The sequence below is a fragment of the Pinus tabuliformis genome, chromosome 3_2 (assembly GCF_031772625.1).
Source record: "Pinus tabuliformis cultivar Carrire ecotype Pingquan chromosome 3_2, CPIR1, whole genome shotgun sequence".
Classification (NCBI taxonomy): domain Eukaryota; kingdom Viridiplantae; phylum Streptophyta; class Pinopsida; order Pinales; family Pinaceae; genus Pinus; species Pinus tabuliformis.
Window position 1 is genome coordinate 1,080,910,171 of NC_142302.1, and position 24,864 is coordinate 1,080,935,034.

General features: G+C 38.2%; 1 pseudogene; it reads left to right on the top strand.

Annotated features, from left to right (window-relative positions):
- LOC149184439 (DNA mismatch repair protein MSH5-like) overlaps positions 1-24,864 on the top strand; it is a 111,445-nt pseudogene that overhangs the window by 31,607 nt on the left and 54,974 nt on the right.

The window sequence follows — 24,864 nt, forward strand, 5'->3', positions numbered from 1 at the left end:
GTCAATAAACTATGAAACGTTACTAAATTCATATGTTTACCCAGACCGACAACCTTGAACTTGAACAATAAGTATCTCTCCAACAAAAATAAAGTGTAGTTCCTAGCTAGGGACTTGCATGCCAATGCATCCGAGGATAAAGAAAAAACTTCTTTTATTTGTTCTATAACGTTTTCAAGATGTGCTTCCAGAGATTTAATCTTCCCCTTGGTAGCCTGCAACTTGGCATACATTTAATCTTTTGTGACTAATAATTCCTTAAAAGTGATGAGCTCCAGTATTGCAGCAAGGATGTCGCAACTCCTGGGCTACCAGCTTTACTTTATCAACCCAGGGTTTGTACAAACTTGGAGGTGACAGTGTTGTATACACAAGTAAAAGTGATGGTTCTACCTATTGTCACTATTCAGCTGGCAAGAGACCACTAGGGTTCCAAGATAGACTTCTATGGAGTCAGAAGAAGCTTGATTCTTTAATGGAAGAAAGGTAAATCTAATATTAAGAGAGAGTTACTCTACTGCAATAATGGAGAAGGTCGACATGTAATGATAAATCACACCATTTCCTAATTAACCGCTAAGAAACTTTGCTTGGCATAAATGCTAAATCAACATGAAAAAAATGATACTATTTAAGTTATAGAAGTAAGAAGCATCAAACATCACTAATGTGCAAGTAAAGAGACTGAACTACATTTGTTTTTGCATTTTTGTCTTTTTATGCAAAATCAAGTATGCAAACTAATTGCCTCTGTTGATGTGGCAAGTGAATGAAAGATGTTTGAGGATGGATGGAAGGGTTATGAGATGGTTGGATGGTGTGGAGGACCCCTGGGAGGCTTTTGGTGACCTCCTAGAGGTTTTCCATTAATTCGGCCTCAATACATGCCATTTCAGGAAAACCTATAGGATGTACTAGAAACCTACATGATCCCTTGTAAACCTACAGGATACAGCGGAGAGCAAAATTTGAGGTGTTGGAGGTGATGGAAAGCCTAGGAAATGTGTGTGATGCGTGGAATGGAGTGGGAGAAAGTCTAGGATGACTTAGAAGTCAACATCTAAGATAGTAGATGGTTGGATTCACTCAATGTGCTTGGAATAATTTCTATGAAAAATGATGAAAAATTAGTGAAGGTGATGGTGAAAACAAGGGATGGCTAAAGTGGATGAAATGGAAGGTGGCTACTAGCTACGAAGTCTTAGTCTCCTCCTAAAGTACCTGCTTTGCATAAAACATGTATATCTTCCAAAAAGCTATGCAAACAAGAAACCTTTTCATAAACTAGAAAAGCAGAATTAATGAATTAATGGATGGAGATGAAAAAGATGACAATGGAAATATACCTTGCAAAACTAACCAAATACTAATTTAAAGTCATAAAAGAACTAGAAATATGTGTTTTTGGGGCTGCTTAAGGGTCCCTTCCTCAGGTCATGATCCCAGAGGGAGTAAGTGAGGCCAAGACACCTGCTGAAAACCTTATGGTGATCCTTTTATCCATTATAACCGGCTACTGAAGTAAGGCACAAATGGAAGTAACCTAATAAAAAACCAATATAATCTACACTACTAGTAATGGAAATACATCTAAAAATCAAATTAATACTGAAGCTACGAAACTACACTAAACATACATATACAAGAAAGAGGAGCATTGGCTGCTAGGGTTGGGCCCTAACCCAAGAACTTCAGCCCTCTAAGTTAACTCAGTGCTGGCTCAAAACAAAACTCATTCTTATTACCAAAACAACAAATTACATCAATAGAACTTTCACAAGTATTGTAGCTCTAAAATAGCTTAGAGTTTTACAATAAAAATTGAATCCTAGTAAGGTCCTATGCCTCTCTACTTATACAAATGAAGTCCCCAACGACTTCCTTAAAATTAGGGAGGCTTTGCTCCCAAACACGAGATAAACTGGTGCTTTGTCTCTCACTTGCTCAACTGCCTTCTAATCCTCATGATTTGGCTATTTGCACTCCGAGCTGATGTGATGAATGGAGGAATATTCATATGGAGGAGTAGTAAATGAGGGGGATTTACCTCCTACAATCCCTCTCCCTTGTCCCATTCAAGCTTTGACCTTAGTCTTTGCAAAAATTACTTGATTTTTTCCTTTAATCCTACATTCAATGCATATTAGTCCATTAAGCATAATATCCAACTCTAACTCACCTCATAAACAAAATATAATAAAAAACATGCAATAAGTTATGAGAAAAGTTGGTTTGACTAAGCTAGGAGGTGAATTAAGGCCCATGTAATTACCCAATGATGAGGCTCATCATCACCCCCTACTGAAAGTGTTGCTCATCCTTTGAGAAACTTAATCAATATCCATATCCTTCATGACTCTAGTGGTCTCTCTGACATCCCATGCCTCTGTTGTGTTATCCTCTTCTTGTTCATAGAAGCCTTCTTTCTTTTCTAGCTCCTCCCACTGCCTCTTTTCTTCTTCTTCCTTTCTCCCTTCTAACATCCCTAAGAGTAGTAGTGGACTAAGTTTTAGGCCAGTCCAATTGACTTTCAACCTTTGCATAGATTACTTATACATGGGTGTCCTGTTTAGTGCCTCTCTCAACCTTTGAGGAGAGTGATACCCTCTTATCTTTAAGTTGTATGGTAGTGTATTCCATATCCTAGGAAAGCATGTATGCTATCATCTCCTAACAACCTGAACATGTCCTCAAAATGTGAAATTGCTTGCTCTTGGGCATCAAGATATCTAGGTGCAAGATGAGGATCATTTACAATCAAATTATGGGTACTAATGAGGGCCATGGGATTCGATTCTTCAACTCTGATCACAAGAGGTTCAATTTTCTCTCTTTCCAATATCTTCTTCATCTCTGCAACCCTTGACTCCTCATGGTTCATCCATGATGCCAAAGCCATCAATTGTAAATCTCCTAGCTTGGCATTAGGGTCCCATACATTCATGTCTGTTAGGGCCATGTTGTGAAAATAAAACTCAGCCATCTTGGCCCTATCTTCTAGTGTGCTATGATCACAAAGATCAATGAACTGCCTGTAGTCCTGAAATGGCATGGTGCCTCTCTATGCTAGGGTCTTGATCTAGAATTGCAGCCACTATTCCTTGAGGTATAGGGCATAGGATTTAGCTGGCATCCTACACTGGATTGCTTCCAAAGAGAGACTGGCCATACATGCCAATTGATTCTCTCTTTCCTGCAACTATCCTCTCAACCATGCATTTTCTATCTCTAGTTGATTTCTCATTATGGCCTCTCTGTCTCTCAATCCACTTAGCTCTCTGCCCATCTCCTTGAGTTTCTCCTCCATGTGCCCAATGTCTTCCACCCCCTTTGATTTTACAATCTAAATCCATCGGTGAGTTCTTGCCCTCTCCTTCTCAAGCTCAAAGAATAATGGGATACCAAAGTTTTTAGGTATGACCCTACCTCCTTCAATATTCCTGTAGTAGGAGTCCAGGTTAGGTTGGGGGCTGGGTTCTTTTGTCTCTGGGTCCTCTTATTTAGTTTCTTTCTATTTCCCTGCCTCCCTTTCCAATTTCTGTGCCTCTTGTAGGTTTAGTAGAGTATCCTGTAGGACTGCTTCTGCTTCCTGTAGATTCTGTTGTGTATCATGTAGGATTGGATTTCCCTTGGAGGAGGTTGATCTAGTAGTGGGTCTTCTCACATAGGTTATAGGAGACTTATAGGAAGGCATTTTATCCTTTTGTGTAGGGGAGTCTTCAATCACAATAGGAATTTTGGTTGATGTTTTGGGTTTCCCCTGTCTTATTCTTGTGCTTTTTCTTGTCCTGAAATATAAGGGGGTCTGCCTCTGTCTTTTTCCTTTTTGCTTGATGGGGGTGCTAAGAGCAGTGAGGGAAGCTACTGCCTCTCTCTCAGTGGGTTCTGGAGACACCCTAGGTGACTCCTCCTTATTTTTTGTCCCCTCTTTTCCATTGCCTTCTTCACCTATGTCCTTCCTATCTTCTTCCTCTTGTAGATCTTCAACATCTTTATCAGTTTCCTCCTTAACATCCTCCTCTGTTTCTTCATCATCCTCCTTCTATTTCCCCTCTTCTTCTTCATCTTCTTCATTTTCTTCTATTTCATCTCCTTCTTCATCCATCTCATCCTCATCTCCTTCTGTTTCTTCCTCTTCCTGCTTTACTTCTTCTTCCTCTGCTTTAGTCTTTTCCTCTCCCTCTTCACTGACAGTAGGACTAACATCATATGTGAGAGCTTTGATGTCATCCTCTGTCGGCATGTCTTTGAAAACTAACCATGTTATAGGAATTATGAGGTTTTGGAGGGCATCTTCTATAAGGATCCTAATTAACCCATGGTGAGCTAATTGTTGGGAATTTCCCTCCTACACTTTGATGCTTGAGTCTATTAGTGATTACAACAGGAAGTATGGTATGCTAAGCCTTTGGTGAGGGGGTGTTTCTGCTCCAAATCTCAATTCTTCAAGAAGCCTAAAATGATAGCCATATACCACACTATACCTACCCTCACATGAAATGTATTTGATCAGTTGGTAGCTTATCTCATTCCACGGATATGGAAAAATTTCCCTCCTTACTCCATTTTTTTCCTTAGTGGGTTCCTCACCTTCTAAAAAGAATTTCCTTTGGCAACCTGGCTATCTCCTTTTTCTTCTTTCCTCCATGGTATTCCTAGGGGAAGTGTGGTGACTCTGCTGATGAGCTTAGGGGTGAGTTCTATGGAGAGGCCTCTTATCATAACAGTGGCATGGATTTTTGTGATTGGAATGAGGAAGAGAGCAAATTCTTGGGCCACCTCATCATCATACCCTCTAAATTTTTCGAAAAATCCCATCCAATTATGTCTTGTGAAGATTTCAAGTACTTGGGGGTGTTGTTGGATTCTCATAGTGTTAATGGGCTCCCTCCTATTAAACCCTCCTATCATATTTTTGGTGAAGTTTGAGGAGATGAGAGGGTTGAGACAATTTTCAAATGCAGAACCAAAACTAAAATGACTGTGTGTGTAATTCCCTTACACAGTTTCTAAATTCACTCAAACTTAGAGGATTTTTTGTTCAATTACTTGTAAAGAGGGATGTAATTACAAAGCCTATCTCTTCATAGTGTTTGCGGTGGCCAACTCCTGTGCTTTCCCCTCTGAAACTCCTCTCGGAAAATCCTATAGACAGTCTCTGTGTATCATGTAGGAATTCCTGTGCAGTAAAATGATGGAGTTTTGCTTCCAGTAGGTTGCCTGGGTATGAGAGCGACCTGTGAGAGTAAGATTTGAGGAATTGAATGCATGAATGCATGAGGACGATGATTATTTCCTTTTTTTGAGGTGAAGTGGTGTGCTGGCAGCAAAGGTATGTTTCCATTTTTGGACCATTGGTCCCCACTACCATTCCCCACTCCTCGTAATCAGCTCCCACCTTATGCATCCGTAGTTTTAACCACTTTTATCCTTCTTCTTCTCTATCTCTAAGTTGACTGCTGCCACGTGTGAGAGGACACCCTGTTGTGTATGTGTTGACTGAACAAAGGTGGCCAAGTTAACTGGCCACCTTTTCTCTTATAAACCAACTTACTCATAACCCTTACATTTTTTTTGACTACATGATGCATATGAGAGAGCGAGTGGGATACTTACCTATGGTGCCAATGCTTTGTTGCAGTTGTCGAAGACCAGAGGTGTTGTTGTGTGTATTGGCTGCATGCTATTATTTTTCCTCCTCTTGCTATTTCCTAATGACTCCTTTGTTTGTGCAGGTACCTGTGGTTGAAGATGGTGGTGGTGGTGTTGCTTTGGAGCTCCTGGATCATCATGCTGGAGGCTTGCTGTTGTTATGATTGGTATTCTGTGGGATAGGCTGCTACAGGATTTCCTATAGGATGTCCTGTAGTTGCTTCTCCCTTAGAACTCTTAATCATACTTCTTTCTGGGGTTGTGAGGATGGTGACATGGATGGAGAGAAAGAATAGGAGTGTGGAGAATAAGGAATACTCAAATGATTCTCTCTATTCCTCCTTGTTTCCCTTCTTTTCAAAGACTGAAAAAAATACTCTTGAAATTGATTTTGTTTTTAATGGTGAGTGCAGGGGTGATGATGGTGGACAAGGTATGGTGATTGAATGATGAATGGGGTGGGGGTGCATTTTATTGGCATAGAAATTCATCTATTTTCCTTAGGACTGCCTCTTGTAGGATTTGTGGGTCACTGTAATTCCTACAAGATCATCCTGTAGGTTTTCAGGGGATCTTGTAGGTTTATAGGGGATCCTGTAGAAAACACAGTCCCTTTGTAAACTGAAGCAACAAAGTGGAAAAAATGATAGAAATGGTGGAGAAATGAATGGTAATGAGTGGAAAAATAAATATGTTAGTGACAGGGGTCTCTTTTTGATCCTCCTTTGCTCCTTAACCATCCTTCTTGCTGACCTACAAATGGAAATTTCATGATTTTTTTTTTTGAAAACAACTAGGCTGTCTCTGAGAGGTTTTCACCATAGCTATTTTCCTTGGGCGCCTCAAGAGAGGTTTTCACTCAGGGATCTTTCTTATTCTCTTTTTTTCTCTTCTTTTTTTTCTTTCTTTTTTGACACCACTAGGCCGCCTCAAGAGGTTTTTAACCCAATGATGGAACTCAGGTGTCTCATGGAGGATTTCACCTGAGTCCTTATATTTCTTTTTTTTCTTTTTCTCAGTGATTTGATGAGGGAGGAGCTGGAATTTGCTCCACTATCATCATTGTTTTATTGATATTATCAATGAACTCTTATTTTGATAAAGGTCTCTTGTAAATTTTCAATTGGTGTCCATTAACAAGTAAAGGGATGGCCTCTTCATCTATGGTTATGATCTGCACTAAACCATTATCATGGCATCTTTCTACAACATAAGGTCCTAGCCATCTTGTCCTTAACTTTCCCTTGAAGTATTTATACCTAGAATCATATAGCAACGCCCAATCTCCTTCCTGAAATTGCTTCTCCTTGATGTTTTTATCATGCCAAATCTTCCTCTGAAGTTGAACTACCTCTCTATGTAGGAGGGTTTGCATTCTTAATTCATCCAAACCATTCAACCAGAACAATCTCTCTTTTTTTGCACTGCTGAGATCTAGATCTAGTTGTGCTGCCATCCTTAATGTGTTATACTCAAATTTAATGGATAACAAGGCCCTTTTCCCATAGACCAACTCATAGGGTGTGATCCTAGTGGTGGTCTTCCATGTGGTATTATAGGCTCAGGTGGCCTCAACTAGTCTATCTACCCAATCCTTCTGACTGTTGCTTACCACTTTGGTTTAGATGTCCTCCAACGCTCTGTTGGTCACCTCCACTTGTCCATTAGCTTATGGATGATAGCGAGTGGAGGTTCTATGATTGATCATGTGTTGGATGAGCAATCCTTTAATCATGTTAGTGGTAAACTGGATGCCTTAGTCTTTGACCAGCTCTCTAGGGTACCCAAATTTGTAGAATACATTCTCCCTTAGGAACTCAACCACCTTCTCCTCTGTTCCTACCTTAATTGCCTTGGTTTTAGCCCACTTATTCAAATAATCAATGCACACAATGATGTGCTATTTTTGCTTGGAAGGAGGGTTAATAGGCCCAATGAAGTCTGTGCCCAACTTGTTAAATGGCTCGAAAGTCACTTGAGGCTACAGAGGCATTTCATCTCTTGGAGTAGGACTTCCCAACCTTTGGCACTGATCACACTAACTAGTATATATTTTCACATCCTGATGAAGAGTGGGCCAATAATAGCCTGCTTGTAACACTTTGAATGCTGTCCTCTTTGTGAAAAAGTGACCTCCACAAAGCCCATCATGACAGGTCAGAAGGATGTCAAAGACATCCTCCTCCCTAACACACTTTCTCAAGATTTGATTTGGGCCAAGTTTGAAGAGATTGCCCCCAATCCAAGTGAAGGGGGCGCTTTTCCTTATTATCTTGCTCTTTTCTTTGGAGGACAATTTTGGTGGGAACTGTGCTGATACCAAATAGTTTTCTATATTAGCAAACCATGGAGAGAGAACTAAAATAAAAAAGAAGTTCTCGTCTGGTAACTAGTCATCAACCATTCCTTCTTCACCTGCAAGCAAATTTACTCTAGACAAAAAGTTTGCAACAACATTTTCCTTACCAGGCTTATCAACAATAGTTAGATCAAACTGCTGTAATAAAAGTAACCATCTTATAATGTGAGAATTCACATCTAGTTTGTTCATTAAATATTTGATTGTAGCATTCTCAGTATGCATAAATGTTTGATAGCCTGTAATATAATGCCTAGATTTTTTCAATGAATGCACAACTGCCAGGAGTTCCTTTTCAGTCACTGTGTAATTTAGTTCAGCCTTTGACAAATTCTTACTAATAAAATAGATAGCATAAGGTATTTTTCATTTATCTAACCTAGGGTTTCTCCTATGGCTTTGTGTGAGGCATCAACATGAATATGAAAGGGGAGGGCCCAATTTGGGCCTTGGAGAATCGATGCAGTGGTTAACTTTCCCTTTAGGACGTCTAAGGCCTCTTGAAAACTTTTTGACCATATAAGCTTAGAGTCCTTGGCCAACAAACCAAATAAAGGAGAGGCTAACTTGCTAAAGTCCTTTATGAACCTTTGGTAGTACCCAACTAACCCTAGGAAACTTCTGAAATCTCTCTGCTTTTGAGGAGGTGGGACCCTTTGAGTGATAGCTATTTTTTTTGGGTCCACCTACAGTCCTTGCTGAGATATTGAATGGCCTAGCACGGTCCCTGCAGTCATCAAGAATTCACATTTTTCAGGACTGAGAGACAGGTTCATTTCAATGCATTTATGTAGTACTTTTCCTAGGTTAAACAAAGCTTCTTGAAAAACACAACCATAAGGTGTAAAATCATCCATATAAATTTCCACCGCATCATGGACTAATTCGGTGAAAATACTCAAGACTGCTCTCTGGAAAGTGGTAGGAGCATTTCACAGGCCAAAATGAAGGACCCTATAGGCAAAAATACCCCAAGGACAAGTGAAGGTGGTTTTATCCTGGTCTTCCAAGATGATATGGATTTGGTTGTACTCACTGAATCCATCTAGGAAAGAGAAAAGCCTTTTCCCTACCAGGCCATCTAGCACTTGGTCAATGAAGGGTATACGGAAATGGTCCTTCTTTATGGCTTTGTTCAACTCCTTGTAATTGACACAAATTCTCCACTTACCATTTTTCTTTGGAACTAACACCAAAGGAGAGACCCACTCACTGTCGGAGATAAGGTAAATGAATCCTGCATCCAACAGTTTTTGTAGCTCTTGTTTGACTATATTTTTAAGAGTTGGATTCATCCTCCTTTGGGGTTGCCGGATTGACTTGCAACCTTCTTTGATGTATATGTGGTGAGTACACACTGAGGGGTGTACTCCCTTCATTTCTTTGTAACTCCAAGCAAAAGCTTCTATATTTTCCTTTAGCATGTTGCATAACTTCTCTTCTTGGGGAGCAAAAAGGGATGGATTGATTTTCAAGGTTCTCTCTGGGCCGAATTCTATGGTTTTGACATGGAGTGGGTTGGAATTGGCTAAGCACAAGTCAATTGGATGATTGTTCTGGGTTTCCTTTACTGCATCTTCTAAGGGCAATGAACTGGGAGTTGGACTTTGGATTAGGTTTTCAATCAAATAATCCTCATCCTGCTATCCTCCTCCCATGGTTGCTTCTAAAGTATAAATTTGGGTAGAATAAACTTCATCTTCTTCCTCCTCCTCCAACCATAAAGGTAAATCATGCCCTAGAGAAGGTTGAGCAGGAGGGTATAGGACTAACTACTTGGACATACGCCCATTCTTGATGGTCATATTCCCAGCTCTTCAGCTAATGTAAGCATCGACAGTGGTCAACCATGGTCTCCCAAGGATGAGAGGGTAACCAGTAAGCTTAAAATTAGGCTGGAGAACTAGGAAATCTATAGGGTACTGCCAAGAGTCAATGGAGACCATCACATCCTCCACAATCCCCTAAAGGGTCACTGTGGAACGGTCTGCAAGTTGCATAACTGTTTTGGTCTTCCTCAATGAACCTTGGAGGTTGAGCTTGAGCATGATGTCCTTGGTCATCACATTAATGACAGCCCCAAGATAGATCAAAGTGTGTGGGACAATGGTGCCATTGATGTGCACATCTACTATAGGGCTTCCAGGGTCCAAATATTTTGGACAGATTACCTGCCCCAACATTAAGTCAGATAGCTATCCAATGACATTAATGGTAGGGGCATCCCTTATTTGCCTCCCTGGATGCTTGAAGAACTTATCCTTAATCAACTTATTGTAAATAGGAACATCTTTTATTGCTTGGAGAAGTGGAATCTTTACACATAGTTTTTTCAATTCTCCCAAAAGTTCAGTCTCTTTTGGCGTAGGCTAGAGTGGTTGGGCTAATCTCTCAGAAAAGGGTGGATTCACTTTAAGATTGTTTTCCTCTATTTCTTCTTCAACCTCCCTAGGTGGAGGTGGAGGTTGGTTATCTAGGAGAATTCTCCCAGATCGCAGGTTAATCTCCTAGATTTCCACAACATAAGATGGATATGATGTCTCTCCATTGTATACTTGTTGAGCCTACCTGTTGTTTGGGTTCGAATTTGGCTGGGTAGGCATCTGGGGTTGCTTGGGTGGAGCAGAGTGTAGGAGCTATGGTTGGGTAGGTGGTGGAGGCAATAAAGTTGGAGCATTGTTGTATTGGGGTCTCCACCCTTGGGGCGGTGCATTCCACTAAGGTTGTGGCAAAGCATAAGGTTGAAATGACTGGCTGGCTAGCTAGGAGTGATATTGAGATGCAAAGGACCAAGGAGGGGGTGCAGACTAGGAAGGATGAGTAGGGGGTCCCCAAGAAGGAATGGCTATGGTTTGGTTGGGGTTGTAATATGCATGGGATGACCCTTGTAGGCCCTGCTGGTATGGTCTAGGCCCATGAGGTCTCATTTGGTTAATGTAGCAGAGTTGCTCAGTGACCGCTTTAGATCCTTGATATACAGATTTGAGTCTAGGAAAAGAAGGGCACTTGTCTGTGGAGTGGTTTTCTTCACAGACTGAGCAAATTTTAATAGAATTCAATGGACATTCATTCCTAGGATGACTCCTGGTGCATCTAGGGCAAAAAATGGCCAAGGCCCTCTTTGCTCCTCCTGCTTCCTCTTAATGTGCATGGTATCCATTTGCAAGGAAAGGGTTTGCAACATCTCACTTTTGAAATCTTCTAGCATGTTTCCAATTTCACCCTTGATGGTGAGTTGGAAGACGATGTACGCAACATATGTTGACTACCCCTACCATTTTTCCTAGCTACCCTAGAATGGTTTCTAAAGACAATATTGATATCCTCATAGGGTAATTGGTAGATATATCCTCCTACTAACAAATGTATGGTATCCAGAAGATCTTCCTTTATTCCCCTAAGCAGGACCATCTTTAGTGACTCAGGGTCAAGTGTGCACCTAGCCATTTTGTAACTAAGCTGGAATCTTTCTTCGTAATCCTCTAGGGATTCATCATTTCCTATGGTCATCCTGAAAATTTCTTCTTTAGTATCCTTTGACCAACAATAGTCTCAATATTTGTTGTTAAAGGCTTGCTGCATCTGAGCCCAAGTTGTGATGCTATCTCCTGGTAAACCCATGAACCAACGTAATGCTGCATCCTTTAGGGTAGATTTTCACTACATACGCTGCAAAAGAAATGGATCACATGATGCCTCTACATGCAAGCTACCATGGGACAAATTGAGTTGCAAAGAAACCAACAGAAAGGTAAAATTGATGATACAGAAAAAGGTAAAGCACCTGAATCCACTCATTATGTTGTGGCACAATGTAATAATTGAATAAATGAATATTTATTTAATGCTTCACTTGCTTCTTGGAAAAATGATTGGTTGCTTGATTCAGGAGCAACTTGCCACATGAATCATAGAAAATATTTTTTTGAAGAATTTACTGACAATGTTGATGGAGTAGTATACTTTGCAGACCAATCAAAAATCAAGCCCTCAGGGCTTGGCACAATCAGGCTTAAATTGCTTGGTATTCCAGACTTTCTTCTGCATCATGTTCTCTATCTCCCACAGCTGAAGAGAAACTTGTTGTCCTTGGTCCACATCCGCCAGCAAGGTCACTCCATTCATATGTTTTATGGCAAGCTTGAGGTGAGAAAAGCATCTGATCACTCACTTGTCATGAGGGGAATAGAAGAAGAAAGGCTTCTCAAGCTGCAAGGTACCTCTTCTCGTGCACAACATTTCTCATAAAATTTTAATTATGAAGAAGGTATACTTCCATCAAGTTTACTATGGCATGCTAGATTTGGACATTTGAACTATGACAGCCTTTGCTTGTTGAAGAAAAATGGTGTTGCTAGTTTGCCTATAATTCCTAGGAAATTTAAGCAATGTGATGCTTGAATTCTAGGAAAGCATAGAAAACAGTCTTTTCATGATTCACATTCAAGAGCGCATAGAAAAATTGAACTCATTCATTCAGATTTATGTGGTCCAATGTCTGTTCCTTCTGCAAATGGAAATAAATATATGATGACATTTATTGATGACTACGCCAGAATGTGTTGGGCTTATTTATTGAAGAACAAATCTGATGCTTTTCAAACATTCAAGAACTTTCATAAATGGATTGAAAATGATGCACAATCTCATATTGGGTCTATTCACACTGATAATGGAAAAGAATACACATCAAATGAATTTGAAAACTATCTTTGCCAACATGGGATCAAACATCAAACAACTGTGCCTTATAACCCCCAACAGAATGGTGTAGCTGAAAGAATGAATAGGACAATATTAAATATGGTACGATCCATGCTCTTCTTAAAAAATGTAAAGATAATGTTTTGGGCTGATGTTGTTCTATGTGCTACATATATAAAGAATAGATGTCCATCTAAAGCTATTAGAAACAAGACTCCATATGAAATGTGGTATGGACATGTTCCTTCGGTAAAGCATCTCAAGGTCTTTGGTTCCACCTGTTATGCCTTGATACCAAAGGTACATAGAAACAAACTTGGTGCTAGAAGTCATAAGTGTATCTTCCTGGGGTATTCAAACACCTCCAAAGCATACCGTCTCTATGATGAAGTCAATAAAAAGTTTGTTGTATCTAGAGATGTAATTTTTCTTGAATCATCCAAAACTGACAATTTTGTTGAGCGGCAACTTGATCGCTTGGATAGATTCGCAAATGAAAAATCATTTCAAGAATTTGATAATCAGATTCCACATCTTGAAGGGGGGATTCCTATACTAGATCAACATGTGGAATCTTCTTCTGAAGAACACTCTCCCCTGCATGAAACTCCAACAACGAATGATGCTTTAAGTGATGTGATTGATAGAATTGGGAGACTCAACCTTGATTCAGTCCCAACTCAATCAACGGAGCAGCCTGGACCATCTGAGAAAGGTCCCCCAAAGTGGTTGACAAAGACACTTGAAAGTGTTCATCCTGATGAGGTTGGAAAGACAGGAACTAGAAATTCAAACCGGCAAAATGGAGGTGATGTAGATGACTCTAATTCACCTGTTGATATGGATGTTTCCTATGATTGTGAATTGAACATGTCTATAGATTTTGAACCAAATTCCTTCAAAGAAGCTGCTTCTCATGATGAATGGAAAGAAGTGATGCAATAGGAGTATGATGCCCTCATAAAGAATGGCACTTGGAAGTTGGTTGATCCTCCATTAGGAACCAAACTAATTGGCTGCAAGTGGGTCTACAAGAACAAGTATAAAGTTGATGGTTCACTTGACAAGAACAAAGCCAGGCTTGTGGCAAAAGGTTTTGCACAAAAGGAAGGGGTTAATTATGAGGATACTTTTGCCCCCAGAGCAAAATGGGCTACCATTAAGACACTCTTTACCTTGGCAGCTTAGAACAGTTGGAAAGTCCATCAAATGGATGTAAAAAATGCTTTCTTGAATGGAGATCTAAAAGAAAATGTTTTTATGTCCCAGCCTGAAGGATTTGCAGTGAAAAGACATGAACATAAAGCATGCAAACTTGCGAAATCCTTGTATGGCCTCAAACAATCACCGCGAGCCTAGTATGAAAATCTAACTGAGCATCTTCTGAAACTCAATTTCAAACATTATGATCTTAATGATGCAACTTTATTTGTCAAGAAATTTGGCAAAACATTTGTATATCTTATGGTATATGTAGATGATCTTTTGATGTCAGGGAATAATGAAAGCTACATTGCATCCATAAAGAAGGAATTATGGAAAAGTTTTGAAATGAGTGATTTGGGCTATGTTCATTACTATCTTGGTATTGAAGTAACTCAACATCCGAAGTCCATATTTCTTTCTCAAAAGAAGTACATTGGAGATCTGTTGAATAGGTTTTGCATGATAGAATGCAATCCTCTTACTACCCCAATGGAACAAAACTTAAAGCTCACATCTATTGAAGGAAAAGAATTTGAGGATGCAACAAAGTATAGACAACTTGTAGGAAGTCTCAACTATCTAACTACTACCAGACCAGACATTTCGTTTGTTGTTGTAATCCTCTCTAGGTTTATGCAAAAGCCTTGTGAGGGGCATTGGTTTGCTGCAAAAAGAGTTTTAAGGTACTTGAAGGGAACTCAAGAATTTGAAATCAAGTATACACAGGTGGACGACTTCATCTTGATTGGATACTCTGATTCGAACTTTGATGGAGACAAAGAAACTGGGGTATGTAATTCAGGATATGCTATGAGTCTTGGATCAGGAGTTGTCTCCTAGAGATCACGCAAACAATCAGTTCCAACAGATTCCACAAAAGAAGCAGAATACGTGGCAACAGCTGAGGCAACAAAAGAAATGTGTGGCTCAGGAAAATTCTTGAAGATTTGCAGGTAAAACAAGTACAATCAACTCCACTCATGATTGACAATACCTCTGTAATAAAGTTGGCCAAGAACCCAAAGTACCATGATCGAACGAAGCACATCAATAATAAATATCATCTGATTCAACATCATGTTGAGGCCAAAACAATCCATCTCCACCATTGTTCCACGAACAAGCAAATTGTAGACATCTTCACCAAAGTGCTTGGAAGAGAAAATCTTGAAAGATTTAGAATGATGCTTGGACTCACCAACATCCCTTCAGATTAAGGGGGGAATGTTGACACCTAATCATCAGGATTGGGTGAATAACTGAAATTGATGTAAATAAATAATGGAGAATATGAATAGTCACCGAGAGATGAAATGAACAGCCTCTCCCTCATGTATATAATAAACACCAACCTGAATGAAATCAATGAATTGAATTTTTTGGAGTTACTACCTGGCTTGATAGGTTGGTTGTTTGATGTAGTGGGGGTATTTGGCAAAAACTTCCCTAAGATGTCCATATTCCTCCGAGGCATGAAAGGAAATATTTTTGGTTTGGTTTTGTATTTTTTAAAACTTGGAAATTACTTTGTAGAATTGAAATTGCTGATTGAATGAAAATCACTGATAGGATGAAAAAGCTACTTGCTGAATTGAAATCTTGCTTGCAAAATGGAAAGGAAAGTAGAAAATGCAAAATGGAGGAAAAGAAACAACTATATTACTTTTGCAGAAATAAACTAATGGCATAATATTGAAGACAAGAAATAGAAGAAAAGAAAGTAGTAATCACATTTTACTTATACACCTCCCTGACAACGGCACCAAAAAGTGATGAGCGCCAATATTTCAGCAAGGATGATGCAACTCCTGGGCTACCAACTTTACTTTATCAACCCGGGGTTCGTACAAACTTGGAGGTGATAGTGATGTATACACAAGTAAAAGTGATGGTTCTGCCTGTTGTCACTGTTCAGCTGGAGAGAGACCACTGAGGTTCCAAGCCAGAATTCTATGGAGTTAGAAGAAGCTTGATTCTATGATTGAAGAAAGGTAAATCTACTCTTAAGATAGAGTTACTCTATTGCAATAATGGAGAAGGTTCTATGGAGTTAGAAGAAGCTTGATTCTATGATTGAAGAAAGGTAAATCTACTCTTAAGATAGAGTTACTCTATTGCAATAATGGAGAAGGTCGACATGTAATGCTAAATCATGCCATTTAGGGAAAATTTTAAGAACCCTCCCTAAATTTATATGTATAATAAATGGGCGAATCTCGATGGTATATAGGAAAAATGGAAGGCGATTTTATCAATAATATAATATGTATCTATAATTTTTTGGCGAATCTCTCACTAGGCATGGCGAATATTTTACTCAATTATAACATCTTGTAAGATCTTGGTATTACCATGGGTTAATACCATGGGTTATCATAAACTTGGAGCTTAAAAATTACTATTAGTAATTTATAAAAATTAATAAAATTAATAGTTTATTTTTATTTTATTTTTTATTTTAACCAAGCTAAAATGTTTAACATACATTAAATTACAACATCCATTTTTACTCTGGATCCACCCTGAGAGGGATCAAATATTTTTTCACTCTATGCTAGTTTTCATATCGCGATATTTGATACCTCTGGGGGGTTAGTAGATCCAGAGTAAAGATGGATCTATGTTGGTTTAATTCCCCCATTTAAATAGGCTACATTCCAGGTGAATACCATGGGTCAATACCATGTGCCATTTTGGTGAATACCATGGGTCAATACCATGTGCCATTTTTATTTTTATTAATACTAATATTAGGGTTAATAATGTTTTTTTGCATGGTATTAATAACAATCTAGTCCATGGTATTTGTCCCATAGTATTTTGCCCATAGGTTTCACCTAAATATAACACATTTTTTGAGTGTCCTTAAATATAAGGTGACTTATGGAGTAAATATAAAAAAATGTTTTATTTGTTTACCATACCTCTCGTTTATTTATATTTTTATTAATTTACCATACCTCTTTTACAAATATGGTATTTGGCCCATAGAATTCACTTAAATAAAACCTCTTTCTTGAGCCTTGATAAATAGAATGAGGGTTATGGACTAAATATAAAAACAGGTTTTATTTATTTACCATACGTCTAGTTTATTTATATTTTTATTTATTTACCATGCCTTTTGAATAAGTATAAAAAGACGTTTTATTTATTTACCATACCTCCAGTTTACTTATATTTTTATTTATTTACACCCTTGCATGTATATAAGGTGACTTATGGAGTAAATATAAAAATGTTTTATTTATTTACCATACCTCTCATTTATTTATTTTTTTATTAATTTACCATACCTCTTTTATAAATATGGTATTTGGCCCATAAGATTCACTTAAATAAAACCTATTCTTGAAAATGGGCGAATGGATTCACTTAAATAAAATCTATTCTTGAAAATGGGCGAATGGAAGGTTGTAACTCCTAATTTCAAGGGCTAAATTTACCTTTTTTACCCTCTCCCTTAGAATAAGGTGGGCTATTTGAGGTGATTTGTAAAAATGTACTATGATACAAAATATTCGCCCACTAAAAATTTAAAACCCCTTAATTCCCCCAAAGGGCGAACATTCGCCCCTAAAATTTTCTATGATGCCATTTTTCCTAATTAACCACTAAGAAACTATGCTTGGCAGAAATGCTAAATCAACATGAAAAAAATGCTACTATCTAAGTTATAGAGGTAAGAAGCATCAAGCGTCACTAATGTGCAAGTAAAGAGACTGAACTACATCTGGCTTTTCTTTTTTGCCTTTTTATGCAAAATCAAGTATGCAAACTAATTGCCTTTATTGATGTGGCAGGTGAATTAAGGATGTTTGAGGATGGATGGAAGGGTTATGAGATGGTTGGATGGTGTGGAGGACCCTTGGGAGGCTTTTGGTGACTTCCTAGAGGTTTTCCATCAATTCGGCCTCAAAACAGGCCATTTTAGGAAAACCTACAGGATGTACTAGAAACCTACAGGATCCCCTGTAAACCTACAGGATATAGCCGAGAGAAAAATGTGAGGTGTTGGAGGTGATGGAAGGCCTAGGAAAGGTGTGTGATGGGTGGAATGGAGTGGGAGAAGGTCTAAGATCACTTAAAAGTCAACATCCAAGATAGTAGATGGTTGGATTTGCTCAATGTGCTTGGAAGAATTTCTACGCACAATGATGAAAAACTAGTGAAGGTGATGGTGAAAACAAGGGATGGCTAAAGTGGATGGAGTGGAAGGTGGCTGCTGGCTATGAAGTCTTAGTCTCCTCCTAAAGCACCTTCTCTGCATAAAACATGTATATCTTCCAAAAATCTATGCAACCAAGAAACCTTTCAATAAACTAGAAAAGCAGAATTAATGAATTAACTACCTACACTATGCATGAGGAAAGTTGTTGAAAGGAATGAAAGCATGGATGAGATATATTGCATAAATGGAGATGAAAAAGATGAAAATGGAAATCTACCTTGCAAAACTAACCAAATACTAATTTAAAGACAACAAACTCCAAAGCTCATAAAAGAACTAGAAATCCGTGTTTTTGGGGCTGCTTAAGGGTCCCTTCCTCAAGTCATGATCCCAAAGGGAGGAGGTGAGGCTGAGACACCTACTGACAACCTAATGGTGATCCTTTTATCCCTACTAACCTACCACTGAGGTAGGGCACAAATGGAAGCAAACTAATAAACAACCAATCTAATCTACACTACTTGTAATGGAAATGCATCTAAAAAGAAAATTAAAAATGAAGCTATGAAACTACACTAAACATACATCTACAAGAAAGAGGAGACTTGGATGCTAGGGTTGTGTCCTAACCTAGGAGCTTCAGACCACTGAGTTAACTCAGTGCTGGCTCAAAGAAAAACTCATTCTTATTACCAAAACAACAAATTACATCAATAAAACTTTCACAAGTATTGCAGCTCGAAAATAGCTTAGCGTTTTACAATAAAAATTCGAACCCTAATGAGGTCCTATGCCTCTGTACTTATACAACTGAAGTCCCCAATGAATTCCTTAAAATCAGTGAGGCTCTGCTCCTAAACTCGAGATAAATTGATGCTTTATATCTCACTTGTCGGACTTCCTTCTAATCCTCATGATTTGGTTGTTTGCACTCCAAGCTGATGTGATGAATGGAGGAATATTTGAATGGAGTAGTAAATGAGGGGGATTTACCTCCTATAATCCCTCTCCCTTATCCCATTCGATTTTTGACCTTAGTCTTTGCCAAAATTCCTTGATTTCCTCCTTTAATCCTCATTTAACGCATATTAGTCCACTAAGCATAATATCCAACTCTAACTCACCTCATAAACAAAATATAATAAAAAAATGTAATAAGTTATGAGAAAAGTTGGTTTGACTAAGCTAGGAGGTGAATTAAGGCCCATATAATTACCCAATGATGAGGCTCATAAAAAATTTTGCAATAACTCTTGATGTTCTTTTTAGGTAACTACTACCTTTTGATATCGTGTTATGGTTTCTTGCAGTTCTTCCATTTTCCTATTCAAGACTTGGATTTTGGCTCCCACAATCAAAGGAGTGTCTAGAGGGACGTGTTCAGTTTGCATTCCTCTTGTAGTATAAGTTGGCATTTCTATCGAAGTTCCAAATTCAATAACAGACATTTCTGACTCAGTATGAGTCCCCATAGTAGAAGAAATAATAAAATTTCCACTTTCAGTTTGGGTCCCATTTTCTTGAACTTCCTTCTTCCTTTATTTCCTTTTCTCAGACTGCCTCTTAATTTTACTATTTCATAGCCATCTTTTGATCTATCAGACCCTTCTTTGTAATTTCTTATTTTCTTTCTTTGATCACTCTATCTCTTTACTATTCTTGTCTTCTCATTTGTTTCTTAATCCACTATTAATATTATGTGTAAAATTTCTAGCTAGGGTAATTGGAGGAGAGGGAAAAAAAACAATGGATGCTATATTTTCAGTCACTAGTTCCACAACATGCTTTATTATAGCATCAATTATGGATTCAACAAGGTTTATACCATCCTAGGGTCCCTGGGGAGAATTGTCATTGGCTTTCCGCTCCATATTTTCATGAGGAGACTATACCTCTTTAGAAGGGGATGGTTCCTGGATGGTTGCAATAGAGTCAATAAAGCGTTCTCGAATATTTTCAGTGTCTCCTAAAGGCTCCAAAATAACAGTAGCGATGAAATCGGGGTGAGAGGCTAGATATATGGGTGATGTCATTTGTTCAGGAGAATCCTTTGAACAACCTTCAACAACTTCAATTTCCATTAAATTCAAAAAGTTTTCCAACCCCTTTATAACTTGGGTTGCCTCCATTTCATGTTGTTGAGGAGGGTCCTCCTCATGATTTTGAGGTTCACTGCCTTCCAACAACTATGCTGCAAGGTTTGTAGAGTCCCGGTATTTAACCAACCTGGCTAATCTTCTTTTTTTTTGGGGTAAGGAGGCCAAGAGAGAAGCCATCCTCTTTTTTTTCCTCGTTAATTGTTGAGAAGTAAGGGTCTTTGGAGTCCCTTCCATTATATCATTATCAACTTCTTCAGCTTCATCTGACTGCTTATCATCAAATAGAGTCTGTTGGTATACTTCACTAGGTGCTTCATCTCTTATTAAAGTCTCTGGAATTCCAAAGAATTCCTCCCAATTTAACTATGATTGGTTTAGGTTTTCAAAAATTACTAATTTTATTAGTCCATGGTGGCTCACCACCGAAGCTTGATCCTTGGACCTTTTAAGTCTCATAGTGGTTTCACGTAGAAGTGAACTCAGAAAATGGGGTAGGTTCAGAGTTACCTTTCATCTTTGTGTCGCCAACAGCTTTAGGTGTCACCCTCTTACCACATCATAGCATCTATCGCATGTGATATATTTTTGGACCATGCCTTCTAGTTCCTTCCATGGTTACGAAAAATAAGTAGGGTTGTATCCCTTCCCTTTCCTTACCAATTCTTCCCTAGGATTTACAAAAAATGATGTTGCACTATGTAATGGAGTGTGCATCTCGAACCATTTTTCACCTTCCGAGGGTAGGCCTGTTACTTCAGCCAATACTTCCGCATTCACCTGAATTTGTCTCCCCTTGATTGTTGTCATTCCATTTTTCATATTCGTCATGAATTCTAAGGCCACTTCATTGTCGAAACCTTACAACTAGAGGAAATATTCTGACCATCCCACTTAGTCCAAAATGCTTCGTGCCTATTCTAAAACCCGCATCTATGCAGGTTCACTTCATATTGAGTGACCACCCATTTTTGTTGTCCATGCAAGGAGAAATCTTGGAAACAAACTAGAAACAACAAGCTTAACAAATCCGCGGTCAAAAATACTGTACAATAGTAAAAACTTCAAATATCATAACATACAATGATTGTTGCAGAGTTTATAAATATTGGTTATGTTTTTAATGTTTTCACCCCCCTGAGGTAATTAAAATTCATCCTCGACCACTTATTATGCATAATTTTGCAAACAATTAACATGACTTATGCATATAGGAATGCATTAATTCAATATGATGGATTAACCGTCAGGGGAAGGGAAATAATGGCAAGGCGTGTGACTTATTTATTGGAGGGATTGATCATGGAGTGTGCTAACAAAGCGAGATATTTGTGACACCCAAGGCATAAAAAATCAGAAAAAGCATGTGGAAAATATCTTTAGGCTTCGATCATGGATAAGATAGATTTCCATTGAAAGATTTCCTTTAGAGGAACAAGTAAAAGAAATTTAAAGCCAATTTACTAATTCCCCAAAGCTGCATTCCTGACATGTAGAATAAGAAGTAATTAGATACAAATTCATCGTTACCACCTCCCAAGGGAAAGAAATAAGCCCCTATAGTAATTCAATGATTTTCCTTTGTTATTTTTAGTAAAATGGCTATATTTTTAATTGAAATTTCAAATGTACTTCAATACCACAGGCATGTCCTCTACTGCCAGCAGGAATTTATAGCCTCGACAGGGTCTCCTTTTAACTCATTGATATGCCACTATCCCATTTCACTTTTAAAAATATTCACAAATTTTTAATATTTCTTAATTATTTGACAAAATGTCATTGTTCTAGCGTGGTGACTAGCCGATAACAATGCCATTCACTAGAGATAATGAGACGAACAAGCCATCTCATGATGAGACCTCTTGTCCTATGATCTAATGATCGGAGGCCATTACCCTAGCTTGGTGACCAGAGTGGTAATGTCACCACATTAAATCTTATGATCATGGTAGGTCGGCTCGTGATGAGACCTCCTATCCTTTGTCCATTCTCTTATTTTATTGTCTTGTTATGATAAAATATTAGTGAATGGGGTGGCTTATCAACTCCTTAAGAGTTAGGGATGGTGTAAAAAGCATCACAATGATTACCTTTTTAGTTTTCCATTTTGCTACCCAAAATTTATTTTTAAGGAGATCAAAGAATTACAGGAAACTTTTGAGCAAAAAGAAAAACTCTTCCAGTGGTATTTTGAAGAAGTGTAGGATAAATATCTTTATAAACTTACAATATTAAGATTGTTTGAGAGGTTTGGGAGTTTTCCGAAGTGTACTTTAAAATTTTATTATAATATATTTTCTAATGGAAATAATTCAAGAAATTTATTAATTTTACCATGATTCCAAGGAGGGATTCAAAATAACAAAAAAGAATTATAAAACAAAACAACTTAAGGTTAAAAAAAAATCAATGAAAAATAGTTAAAACTAAAGAAACATCAATCATGACCAAGGAAATAACAATTGTAGCTGAGGGAACAATAACTGTGACTATGGGAACAACAACTGCAACTAAGGGAAAAACAATTGTGATAAGGGAACAACAACTATGACCAAGGGAACAACAACTGACACTGAGGAAAAAACAACTGTGACCAAGGGAATGACAACTGTGACTATGGAAATAGAAACTGTGATCTAAGGGAACATCAACTCTAGCCAAGGGAAAAACAACTGCAACTTAAGTGAATGACAAGTGTGACTAAGGAAACAACTACTATGACTTAAGGGAACGACAACTGTGACTAAGGGAACAACAAATACGACCTAAGGGAACAACAACTGCGACCTAAGGGAACAACAACTATGACCTAAGGCGAAAACAACTGTGACTAATGGAACAACAACTACGACGTAGGAAACAACATTCCCCCACGTTTTACTATTGTATTATAAAGTTTATTATATATATATATATATATATAAAAGGATTTCCTCAATAAATATATAAATTATGTAAAAATGGAAAATAATTACGAAAAATTATGCTTTAGAGGGTTGTAGCTACGGGGTTACCACCCCAATCAACTAAAAACTATAAATTCAAATCACTATTTACCTCATGAAGAAAATATTCCTATGTAAGCGGTTGGTGTTATAGGCGTAATTGATGTCCATTGGCAAGAAGAGATATGCTAGACTCATCAATGGTAGTAAGGCTCACCGTACCATTTTCACGAACTTTGGTGACCTCATATGGTCCCATCCATCTAGTTTGAAGCTTCCCTGGGAAATCCTAGAATCTGGAATTGTACAATAGCACCCAATTTCCTTTTTGGAAAGGTTTCTTCTTGATAAGGTGATCATGCCATTTGGTCCTTTGTTCTTGAACAACAACTGTGCGTTGTAAGGCCACCAAGTGTATTTCATCCAGTTCATTAAGCTATTGCAGGTGGTGTTTTTGTGCTTATTTCAAATCCAATCTGACTTCCCTTGTGGTTTTGAGAGTCTTAATTTCAAATTCTTTTAGGAAAATGGGTTCCTTCCCAAAACAAGTTGGTATGGTGAATAACCAGTAGTGTTGTGCCAAGTTGTTCAATAGGCCCATAAGACCTCATGAAGCTTGGTAGACCAGTTTCGACAGTGTGTGAATATAATTTTGGTTAGAATTGCCTCCAGAACTTTATTAGTATTTTCCACCTATCCATTTTCTTGAGGATGTTAAGGGGAAGTAACCCTATGTTTCATGCCATACTTTTGTATTGTAGCAGAAATATTGTGGGAAGTGAATTGTGAACCTCCATCTGTTATGATCTCTCTAGGAAATAAATATCACACGATCAGTTCAAACAGGAAGTTAATGCCTGCCTCTTCTGTAGCCTTTGAGAGAGCTACCACTTCCACCCATTTAGTCACATAATATGTGCACACCAAAATATATCTCTTTTGGTTCAAAGGTGGATTAAAGGGGCCCACAAAATATAATGCTTGTTTTTCAAAGGGTTTAAGTGAAATTTGAGGCTGTAGGGGCATGTCATCAACTTGAATGGGGTGGCCCATCCTCAGACAACTATCACAACTCTAGACATATTTTTTTGCATATGTGAATGTCATGGGCCAATAGTAGCCCATATGCAATACCTTATGCCCAGTCTTCCGATCAACAAAATTCCCACCATATGGTTCATCATGGAAAGCCTTAAGGATATAATAAATCTTGTCTTCCCTGATGCATATGCAGATTTGAAGATTAGACCTCGGGTGAAAGAGATATCCCTCAATCCAAGAAAATTGCACACTACGTTGAACAATGAGCTTCCTTTCCCGAGACGATAAATGTGCTGGGAGTTTACTTGATTCCAAATAGTTTGGCACATATTCATACCAGGATGTTAACCGTTACAACAAACAGATGTTCATCTGGAAATTGATCTTCCACAGGTGAAGATTCAACTACTACAGGGATTATGGATAAAACGTTTGTGGCCAAGTTCTCTTTCCCTCACTGATCTTTTATGATAATGTCAAATTCTTGTAATAACAACAACCAACTTGTTATTTTACCATTAGTAATAGGTTTATTGGATAAATATCTAATGACCGAATGATCGGTGTATAAAAAAATGGGATATCCTATTATATAGTGACGAAATTTATTGATAGAGTAAACAACAACTAAAAATTCTTTTTCCGTCACTGTGTAGTTTAGCTCTGCTGGTGTAATATTCTTGCTAA